We start from the raw sequence: 12,495 nt of genomic DNA on the forward strand, positions 1-12,495 counted from the left end.
TGGCAGTACTACCATCATTGCAGTTCTTTTTTTTTTTTTTAACAGTAAACTTTATTAACCAACAGCAAAGCATCAACAAACAAGGCACAAACACCCTACGCAGAGGGTTCCAGTTGCAGATAAAAGGAAACATAAAAGAAACAAGAGATATAAAGAGGAATATGTCACAATAATACATGACTAATTTGTATGTGCAGTCAACCCAGATGCATGTAATGCAAAATGGAGACAATATATTCTCCTGGAGAAAAGGCAAAAGGAGGGGGGGGGAGGGCAGCACTAAGGTAGGGGAAGGGGGAGAGGGGAGAAAAAGAAGAAGGGGGAGGGGGGGAGGAAAGGAGGGAAAAAAAGGGGGGAGGGAAAGAAGAAGGGAAAAATAGCACCATGAGCGACAGCAATCACAACCCTGATGCCAATCCTAACCCACAACATCAAGAACTGGGTGTACTGTCATGCCCACAGCATCAATCCAAGCAGACCAAATTTTATCAAATTTCCTAGGACAGTTCCTGCTTTCATAGGTAAGCCGATAGAGCGGAAGGGTCCTAGCGATGGCAGCTATCCAGCTGGCCCAGGTCGGGGAGTCTGGGGATTTCCATTTCAAAAGTATTTCCCTCCTGGCATAAAACAAGGCATACGTAATACACAATTTAGCATATTTATCGCCCACCACTTCCTCCAAGTTATTGAGTAGAGTCACCGCCGGTTCCATAGGAACAGTGGTGTCGAGGACTTCGCCCAGCGTGTCCGTCACCGCCCACCAAAAGGAGGCAAGCTTAGGACAGGACCGGACCACATGAAGAAAGGTGCCGATGTCATGACCACAACGGGTGCAGTTAGAATCACTCTGGGGGTATATGCCAGCAAGTCGTTGGGGCGTATAGTATACTCTGTGCAAGAATTTGAGTTGTATGAACCTATCCCTGGCCGATATCATAGAGGGGATATATGTGCTAACACAGTCCTCCCAGTCATCCACCGTCAAGTCTGGAATGTCTCCCTTCCACTTATCATACGTTGAGGCAAGGTTCCGACTATGGGCCATCGACAGTCTCAGGTACAGGGAGGAAAGGGGTTTGCCCATGACCCTAGAAGTCAGCAGTCGTTCCAAGGGATCTGATTCAAGGGTAACAGGTCCTGGGAACTGTGCCAACATAGCGTGCCGAAGTTGCCAATAGCGGAACTCCATAGACCTAGGTAGAGAGTGTAGTTGACTCATTGCAGTTCAGTTGATACAGTTCATCTATAATATTAACCTTTGCAAGTAATATATCCCCTTGTGTGATGGCAAAGCTGTCATCTTGGAAGGTCACTATATTGCCTTGTTTTGTGAGCTTCTTCACTGACAGAAGATTTGTTTCAAGAGCAGGGACAAAGTGGACATTTTTCACAAGTACCTTTCTAGTGACACTCTAGGAAATAGGACAGTAAAGAAAACCATTTCCTATTGCTTCTGATTCCATTATTTGCTCATTAGTTGTGGTGATTTTTTCTGTTTTACTTTGGTCAAGGTGAATAAATAAATTTTTGTCATGTGTCATGTGACTTGTAGCTCCCGAATCAACACACCATGCCTACAAAGATTAGGTGCAGCTTTTGGATTAAAAAACATTATCTGAAGCAAAATCTGTTTCTTCCTTCACACTTTTGGCCTTTTGTAGTTTAGTCTGTTTTTGCATTCTAGTTTTCAAGATTCTGCAATCTGCTTTTAACCACTTGCCGATCGTATAACTTAGATATACAGCAGCAAATTGTCACGGCTGCGCCGGATATCATACCTGGTACGTGATCTGACACTCCCATGTCTGGGGCGCGAAAGCACACCGCCGCCGGCCCGCGTTAAACTGCGATTATACACAGCGGGAGCTGATCGGCGGTACAGAGGGAGAATGGCGATCTGCCTATGTAAATAAGGCAGATCGCTGTTCTGTCAGTACAGAAGGCATGGGTCCTGTGTCTCTGCAAAGCAGGGGCACCAAACCATGCCTTCTCCTAGTACAAGCACCTCCCCACACAGTAAGAAAACACAGACACACAGTTAACAGTTAACCCTTATTTCATAAATATATGCTTAATGGGATTTTTTTTACCAATATTTAGCAGAATACATATTGGCCTAAATTGAGGAAAACATTTGATTTTTTCAGTTTTTTATTGGATTTGTTTTATAGCAGAAATTAAAAATATTGTTTTATTTCCCAAATTGTCTGTCTTTTTTTGTTTATATCGCATACAATATAAACCGCAGAGGGATCAAATACCACCAAAAGTTCTATTTGTGGAAAAAAAAAGGACAAACGTTTTATTTATGTACAGCATTGCACGACTTGTTTCCTGCACATTAAACATTTACGTGTTTCTTGTTACAGGTTACTGTTTTTTATTCCTATTTTCGTCTTTAAAGCAGACTCTGCGACCACCACTAATAATGCTTTCTATTTTACACTTATATTCATCCACAAGCTTTCCCTTAACATATTCCAATGTAGCACTGCCCCCTAGGGAACTGCTTAGTGTGGATTCCCCTGGGTTACCCATTGCACATTGGAAATCAAAAAAGTGCTAGGGGGGAATTTGTCTATGCCTGCTCCCGAGTCGGCTCTCTGTGTCCATAAGACACAGAGAGCACAGAGCCCCACTCACTGGCTGTGATTGACAGCAATGAGAACCAATGGCTCCTGCTGCTGCATCTCAGCCAATGAGGAGGGAGAGACCCGGTAGAGTCGCTGCTCTTGTGCACATCGCTGGATTGAGATTGGGCTTAGGTAAGTATTAGGGGGGAGCTGCACACTGAAGTTTTTTTTACCATGCGTAGAATATATGAAGGTAAAAAACTTTCATCCTTTAGAACCACTTTAAGACCAGTTAACGTTTTTTGGTAAAATAGATTATATTAGAGCCAGATCTATTCTAAACAGGATTTTAGTGGATGAAATGACATAGCAAGGAACTATTGTGAAGTTTCTTTCCAGTCTGTGTTCTTTGGATTGGGATCCATGTTAGGAAAAAAAAAAGATAACTGATGAAATAAAAGGTCAGGAGGAAAGAGAAACTAGACAAAGTTGAGGGAAAGCAGAAAAGAAAAGAACACCAAGAGAAAAGGGTTGATATGGGGGACAAACCCACTTTTTTCAATGGTATAGTACTACAGTAAAAGCACCACAAAAGTGGTGTCTCAAGTCTTTTAAGAATCCAGAAACGCCCCTGACCTGGATTTTCCTGTTTTTTTTAATCATCTAGAAACAATTTGGTAGCCCGCTCTATCATATACTTAAACCCTGGTTTCTAGTGCAGGACAGTTAGCTCATTGTTCAAGCAGCAGTAAAAAAAAGTTCAGTGAACCCAATGAAATGAGGTATAACTACAAGGGGGCAGGAAGGATCTTTAAAAGCAACAATTAGCAGCTCAAAGAGAGTAATTATAGAGTGAAAAAAACAAAGACATAAAAATTCTCCTTACTACTTGATGTTTATATGCAAACTTACCAGTACATAAATAATAAATATTTTAAAAATTATAATTTAATTCCTAATAGCAAAGAAACATTTTTTTATCAATAAGAATGATTATCGTGAAGCCATAGACTGCTTTTTAGGCCCAGGCACACTGGCATTTTGCCCCACTGCATGAGATCCTGGTTCTTAGGTGTGGATGGAAGGCACAAGTGAACCATCCAGCTCTGCTTCCATGCAACCTGGAAAACTCTATGAATGGCTGACAGCTGTAGTGGCTGGACAGGGCTGAATGATGCACTAACTGGAAAACTAGAAGAATGGTCAGAACTCTGGCAACTGAAATTTAATGTGGATAAGTGCAAGATAATGCACCTGGGGCGTAAAAACCCAAGGGCAGAATATAGAATATTTGACACAGTCCTGACCTCAGTATCTGAGGAAAGGGATTTAGGAGTAATTATTTCAGAAGACTTAAAGGTGGGAAGACAATGTAATAGAGCAGCACGAAATGCCAGCAGAATGCTTGGATGTATAGGGAGAGGTATAAGCAGTAGAAAGAGAGAAGTGCTTATTCCGCTGTACAGAACACTGGTGAGACCTCACTTGGAGTATTGTGCGCAGTACTGGAGGCCATATCTCCAGAAGGATATAGATACTCTAGAGAGAGTTCAGAGAAGAGCTACTAAACTAGTACATGGATTGCAGGAAAAAACTTACCAGGAAAGGTTAAAGGACCTTAACATGTATAGCTTGGAAGAAAGAAGAGACAGAGGGGATATGATAGAAACTTTTAAATACATAAAGGGAATCAACTCGGTAAAGGAGGAGAGCATATTTAAAAGAAGAAAAACTACCACAAGAGGACACAGTTTTAAATTAGAGGGGCAAAGGTTTACAAGTAATATGAGGAAGTATTACTTTACTGAGAGAGTAGTGGATGCATGGAATAACCTTCCTGCAGAAGTGGTAGCTGCAAATACAGTGAAGGAGTTTAAGCATGCATGGGATAGGCATAAGGCTATCCTTCATATAAGATAGCGCCAGGGACTATTCATAGGATTCAGATATATTGGGCAGACTAGATGGGCCAAATGGTTCTTATCTGCCGACACATTCTATGTTTCTATGTTTATAGGGCAGTATGAGCCCAGGGGCAAAAGCCTGGAGTCCAAGCAGTTTGCATTCCAGGCATACATCTCTGGGCACATACTGCCCTAAATGTTAATGGCACTTGGTGCATCATCCAGCCACCACAGGTCAGCCATCCATAGAGCTCATTGTTTACATAGTTTACATACATTTTCAAAGTAAAAACTTTGAAATAAGTAACAGTAAATATTAATATATACAGTGGTAAACTGACAGTGTATGCTTACTGTGTACTGCTTTATTGGATAGTGTAGCTTGGCCTTTACCCCTCCTGAAGTGGCTATACAAACAGTGACTTTCTGATAGTGACTGAGCAAGAAAATATAATCACCCTCTAAATTTGTCTCGGTCACCATTATCTTTAGTACAGTGTTGGGAATTGCAAAATTTTAAAGTTGTCACAGAAACGGAAGGTGACGTGTAATTTTTTTAAGTGGGGAAACTTGCTATGGTGACAGATGTGCAGGAGTAGATTTCTCATTTGGAGAGATTTTCACTTAAGTTGACTATACACTAGAAGAATTCCATTAGAAATTTGTTTGTTTTAAGAATGTTTGTTCACTTTTCTAATTGTTAGTGGAGGTCAAATCAAATCAAGATTGAATATTTTTTTTTTGAACACACACATTTCTAACAGCGTGTGTGACTTTAGTTCAGGAAATTTAATTCCAAAATTAAATGTTAAAACTAAACAAAATTTTGAAGTACTTTTGAAGGACATTTGTCTAAACATCCAATGTACAAAGAATTTTTGAACAAATCTCTACTAGTATACTAGTATATAGCCAGCTTTTTTTTTTACATTCTTTATTTTTCTTAAGTTTTATCATAACAAAAAGGAGAAAACACATAGGACAAATAGCACAATCCATTGCATAGCCATTGGGGCTTAACATAGAATAAACTACAATTATTATCTGAAAAGCATTACATGTAGTGGAGGTTGTACAGGGGCTCTTTGAAAATAAATAGGAGGCTAGGCAGAGAACAGGCCGGGATCCTAGAAAATAAAAATAAGACAGTGAGTATTGGTGAGTATTGGCTGTGGAGATCTGGGGGCCTGTACCAGTAGGAGGTGACAAAGTGAGTCCAATGTAAAAATTGCATTATGGCGTCAAAGGGGACTCCACAGTGGTTAGAGCAGATATTTACCTGAAGTCAAGAGAGGGGATCAAAGAGGAGGTATTAACAAGTTGCAGACTCTGGGCATTCTAGACACGTCCAAAAAATGTATTTATTGTGCACAGGGTGTGTCTAATTTGTCCAGTCCTTCTGCACTGCTTCTGGGATCCCCGCTGTCACAGTACACGGCAATTCAGCTTTGATTAGTCACAGCGGCATTGTCGAGTACACAGGGGAGTTCCCAGCAACAGGAGCTGTCAAAAACTAAAAGCAATCTGGCAATGTTTGCAACAACATTTCTCGAATACAGAAAGCTACAATGAAACATTGTTTCATTTTGCATCTTTCCGTTTATTCATCTACAGATCAGGAAGGGATGACCTTCCATCTTTCCGTTCATTCATCTACAGATCAGGAAGGGATGACCTTCCATCTGCAGGTGAAGTCCTTTAAAACAACCTGACAATATTAAAAAAAGTTTTTTCTTCTAATTAACCTCCCTGGCGGTATTCCCGAGTGTGGCTCGGGGTTAACCTTCAGTACCAAAATCGGTAACCCCGAGCCACACTCGGGATTACCCCAGAACGTTACTCACCTTCCTTGCGCTCCCCCGCCATCCTCCCTGCCGTCCTCACACTCTCTCCCTGCTCTGTGCAAGCCGATTGCCAGCACTTGCCTTCCTGTTCCCTCCCTGCGAGCGTTGCGACGCAAGGGGGTGGAACCGGTGGCGAAATTCAAAAGTGCAAAAACACTAAATGACATGATACAAAGCTGTGATCCTAACGGATTACACTGTATCATGCCATTTCAGCACAGGATTGCACCTGGTGACTTTTCCAGTGCCCTGCCTGTGCTTTTCCAGTGCTTTGTGCCTGGAAAATTTTGAACGACCATGGCATCCAAAAAGCGTTTTTTTTTGCGCAAAAGCGCTTTTAGATGAACTGGAAAACAGCGTCAGCGAAACTGAGTTACTTGAAGAACTGAGCGATAGCGATTAGTCGGAAAATTCATCATCAGGTACGGAAAGTGACGAAAGCGACGATTCTGATGTCTCTTTCTGGCACATAGCTCCATTGGAAATTGTGAAGAATTATTTGATATACTTCCCAAATTCCACAAGCTATGTGCCAGAAAGAGACATTAGAATCGTCACTGTCGTTATTCACTTAGTTTTATTTGTTGGCACGAGTGGGTTTATAAAATTTTGCACATAATAATGTCCTGACCTGACCACATTTATATTTGAAAAAATGTATAAAGAATGGCTTTATTCTAAGCCATGGGTCTCCAAACTTTCTAAATAATAAGTCAGTTTGCTGTCTTTCAGACTTTGGAAGGGCCAGACTGTGGCCTGGGGAGGGGAAAGTGCCTTAGCATCAATGGGGGTAAATAGTGCCTCATGCTTGGTGCTCGGTGGGAGTAAAAAAATGACATACCGCCTGTGGATAGTAGGAGGAGAATGGAGTCCCATTATTGGCATAGGTGGGAGAAATAGTGCCCCATTTTTCTTAGTGCTAGTTAACGTAGTAATACTCCACCAGTGGTGCCTGTAGGAGGAATGGTGCCCCATCTTTGGTGTCAGTGCAAGGAATGGTGCCCCATTGTGGTGTCAGTGCAAAAAAAGTGCCTTATTAATAGTGTCAGTGGGAGGAATGGTGCCCCATCCTTGGCATGAGTGGATAGAATAGTGCCCCATTATTGGTCAGTGGAAGGAATCGTGCCCCATTGTTGGTCATTTGTGTAGTGGGAGGAATAGTGCCCCATCGTTGGCGTGAGTGGAAGAAATACTGCCCTATAGTTGGTCAGTGGAAGGAATAGTGCCCCATTGTTGGTCAGTGAAAGGAATAGTGCCCCAATGTTGGTATCAGTGGGAGGAATAGTGCCCCATCATTGGCATGAGTGGAAGGAAGTGTGCCTCATTGTTGGTCCGTAGAAGGATTAGTGCCCCATTGTTAATCAGTTGGATGAATAGTGTCCCATTGCTTCTCAGTGGAAGGAATAGTGCCTCACTGTTGATGTCAGTGGAAGGATTATTGGTGTTAGTAGGAGGAATTGTGCCTCGTATCAATAGAAGCAACGGTGCCCCAGAGGCAGAAAAAAAGGCAAGCTAGGGCCAGATCTGGCCACATATTGGAGACCACTGCTCTAAGGCAGGGGTCTCCAAACAAAAGAAAGTGCCAGTTTACTGTCCTTCAGGCTTTAGGAGGGCCGGACCGTGGCCAATAAAAGTAGAAAATGCCCTGCCGTCAGTAGAAGTAAACAATGTCCAATCATTGTTTTAAGTGGGAGGAATAGTGTCTCATTCACAGTATGAGTGGGAGGAATAATGCCCCATTGATGGTGTCAGGGGGAGGAATAGTGCCCCATTATTAGTGTCAATTTAAGGAAAAGTGTCTCAAGGGCCAGATAAACGCAACCAAATCACACTGATGTTCTATCACTTGAGAACCCTGCTGGCAAACTTTCTGACTCAAGTTACTGGCTCTTCGAACTTTACTTGCCTTCCCTGGCAGTTTTTAAATGATTCTATGTAGTATGCAGCAGTAAAACTGCACAGCGGGGCAACTATGACCTACACCTTAAAGCTTTTGTTACCCCAACATTTCATATTCCTGATATGTGCCTGCTGTACCATGTACTTGTATGAGAAAGTATCCTGTTCTCTTTGTATTGCTTCCTTTATGTGAAATCCCTGGTGTTCCTGCTAGTCCCCATGCTTTCCTATTAAAACTGACTACACTAAGCAGAAGAGTACACCATGGTCAGTTCTCTCCAGCTATGCTGGGAACTCAGTCTGCTTTCCTCCAGTGATCAGACTTGTCCGTTGCATAGCCATTCACTGGGAAGCTCAGTGTGCTGCTGCTTCTCCTCCCCCCAGCTCTTAAGTGATCACTTATAATAAAGGGTAAAAAAGCTATTTATGTTTTTTATATCTATAAAAAAAATGTTTGCTTTTCATTTCTATTTTAAACTGAATTGGTTATTTTACAATGTGATCGTTTACAATCACTTTATTGCATAATTGAAGTCGATTTTGTGTGAACTGGCCAAAAGGAGATATGATCACTGTTATCTGCCAGTGCACGCAGCAATGTGGGCACAGTTTCTTGTCCATCATCCCATTTCTGTCTATATTCATAGGCTTCCTGTATGATTTCTAGGAGCACCCTGTGCTTTGCCTAGAAAGACCAATATAACTACCTCCTTATTGGTACACAAGGTTGATGTGGTCGATAACAGTGTTTTCTTTATTCTGGCCTCATATTTGCTCAGCGAAGAAGCTGACCAGCTCATGTAATGATTATGTAGTGTTCCCTCCTAATAAAGTCAATTTAATGTTGGCTAATGACAGAATACAGACGTCAATATTTCTAGGAATAAGAACTCTCTGTACAGGCAAGGTCTACTGCAAGACAAGCAATGCTTGCAGATCAGCTAGAATTACAGGGAATAAACAGCTTTTCAATGATTTATTTCCTTTAACATGTGGAAGGAAAGTGTGAGATGTAAATAATTCTATCAATCTGTATTTAACCACTTTAATACTGGACACTTTCACCGCCTTACTGCCCAGGCCGATTTTCAGTTTTCAGCACTGTCACACTTTGAAGGACAATTACTGAGTCATGTACCTATACAAACTTTTTATCCTTTTTTTTTTCGCACAAATAGAGCTTTCTTTTGGTGGTATTTATTCACCGCTGGGTTTTTGACTTTTTGATTTGTGCACTGGTCCAAATTATTTGGTGGAGGGGGAATTATATTGTTAGGTTGTTTTTCAGGGTTGGGCTTGGCACCTTAGTTCCAGTGAAGGGAACTTTTAAGGCATCAGTATGCCAATACATTTTGGACAATTTCATGATCTCAACTTTTTGTGAACAGTTTCAGTTCCAACATGACTGCGCACCAGTGCACAAAGCAAGGTCCATAAAGACATGGATGAGCGAGTTTGGGGTAGAGGAACTTGATTAGCCTGCACAGAGTCCTGACCTCAACCTGGGATGAATTAGAGACTGCGAGCCAGGCCTTCTCGTTCAACATCAGTGCCTGACTTCACAAATGCGCTTCTGGAAGAATGGTCAAACTTTCACATAGACACACTCCTAAACCTTGTGGACAGCCTTCCCAGAAGAGCTGAAGCTGTTTTAGCTGCAAAGGGTGGGCCAACTCAATATTGAACCCTGCAGACTAAGACTGGGATGCCATAAAAGTTAATGTGCGTGTAAAGGCAGGCGTCCCCAATACTTTTATATAGTTTATAAATATAGTTTATGTAATTAGTAATATAGTTTATGTTATTGTTTTAAAAACTTGTGTCTATATATAGTTATTAATTTCTTACACCTTACATTGGGACAGTCTATTTTGTAAATTTTATACTCAGACTCTGCTTAGTACTTTGCAATGCCACGCAGTGGTTGTGCTTTACTGCTCCTTCTCACCATGCAAGCCTATAAGTCAGCCCACTCATTAAAAACAATGCATTCCCCGTGTGGCTGATATCTCAGCACTTGCTAATCAGGGGAAATCTAATCTCAACAGTTGCTAAAGTAGACCCTCTCTTATTAAAAAATGTTTGCTTTTATATCTCTTAGCTGTTTTCAAAATTGCCTTTTCTCTTACAATGTATAAAACCTATTTCTATATCTTTTTATTACTTTTTGAAATTGTCCTCCATCATCATCATCATCAGTTTCCATCAGGTGTAGTGCTTTCTGCAACTTCCGATCCTAAAGTGCACACAGAAATTCTGACAGCAGGACTACTCCATGAGTATTTGTCAACTTCTTACAACTGCACATGTGCATTTGAAGGTGTTCTACACTTAAAGAGGAAGTAAACCCTAAAAAAAAAGGAGGAAAAAAAACGTGTAAAGACAAAGGCATAATGAGCCAGTATGCATCGCATACTAGCTCATTATGAAATACTTACCTTAAAACGAAACCCTCACAGTGCCGCTCACTCAGCTTCCTTGTTCACGTCCTCTGGCCATCTGATTGGCCGGAGGCGCGACTACATCACTCCAGCACATGCGCACGGGAGCCGCCGTTCACGGCACTGGGCTCTGAAGGAACGGCACGGGTGGCCGTTCCTTCAGAGCGCATGCACCGATGATGTCATCAGGCTGCATGCACTGTAAATATCTCCTAAACGGTGCATGTTTAGGAGATATTTATAGCACCTATAGGTAAGCCTTAATATAGGCTTACCTATAGGTAAATGTCAACAAAGTGGGTTTACAACCACTTTAAACAACTCAGTGATGGGCTGTGCTGCCCCTCAATAGCAGGTGGTTGGGGAAGTGGATCAATCTAAGGCAGGGGTCTTCAAACTATGGCCCTCCAGTTGTTCAGGAACTACAATTCCCATCATACCTAGTCTCGTCTGTGAATGTCAGAATTTTACAATGCCTCATGGGATGTGTACTTCCGCAACAGCTGGAGGACTGTAGTTTGAGGATCCCTGATCTAAGGTCCTCTTTGCATCGCCTGTGCGTGTCAGTGCACAGAGCAGGGAAATGTACTTGTGTAGTTAGGGAGTGTGCATGCTGTAGTAGCTCTATAGAGACACCATTAATGAAAGGAGCCACTACAGCCAAGAAAGTGGCGGTAGGAAAAATAAAAATCTGCTCCTGCCTTTTACATAAGTGACTAAAAGCAACGTGCATTTAGGAAAAAGATGTATTATAAGTGTGCCTATGTGCTTGTCATTTTTAAACACTGAGTTTATCATCCACCCCACCTTCAATGACTAATCTGCAAATCTCTACATTAACATATAACAAAAATATGGCAGAGTAAGCTATTTAAAATATGAAATTTTTATCAGAAATTGTGAACTATGGTATAACCCTGAGCCCTGGCTTAGGTAACTTATGTGGACCCACGGCCCCCACCATGTGGTCATCTTGTGGAAATCCTATTTGGTTTAAATGAATGTTGCACAAGACTTCACTCATGTTTGTATGACTTGTTTCTCTTTGTGTAACCGTTTCTCTTTGTGTAACCCTTGCGTGGGTGACTCGCTATACTGTTACCTTTGAGTGCAACAAAAGGAATGATTGTACCAGAAATTATATATAGGTAAATATTATAATAATGCTTCAAACTAAGCATTCTCTGAATATACACAATCCTTTTCCCTTTAAAGAATGATTTGTCACCCATGGCTTTCAGTGTCAGATCTGGCAGATATTTTAGTTGTATTTTCCATGTCAGTTTTGTCTGGTCATATCTGGTACTTGGTCACATCTAAAACATACAGCATTCCAGTTATAGTCTTAACTTATATCTGTTCATCTGGAGAAGGCTCATTAATTGCAGGCTTGTTTTCTGAGAAGTTCTGTTTAGTACAGGGAGTACAGAGAAAATGTGTATGGGAATGGGAAGCAGGATGTCCCTTTTCTTAGATTAAATAAACCTACAACAACCATTAAAATATTTATAAATAAATAAATAACACCAGACAAGAAAGAGGTTTGGACAAAGGCCGCGGCTGTTTTTTATTATTGACTTTTAACACGAATTCAATAAAAACATACTTTAGACTTTGTTTAAAAATCAGTTTAAAAACGTCCAGAACCAGCCCAGCCACCACGGCTCGGGCTGACAATAAATAACATTACCATATAATTTTATTACCAAATATCCTTTTTTTTTTTAATTTTTTTTAAAATTAACATTTTCCAAACAATTCACTTCTTAGTCAAACATAAGCAAATACATCCACCAAAGCACTTTAGCTAAGGCGATAGCCATAAGTCAAATAA

Source organism: Pelophylax lessonae (assembly GCF_965119305.1).
Source record: "Pelophylax lessonae genome assembly, chromosome: 12".
In the NCBI taxonomy this organism is placed as follows: Eukaryota; Metazoa; Chordata; class Amphibia; order Anura; family Ranidae; genus Pelophylax; species Pelophylax lessonae.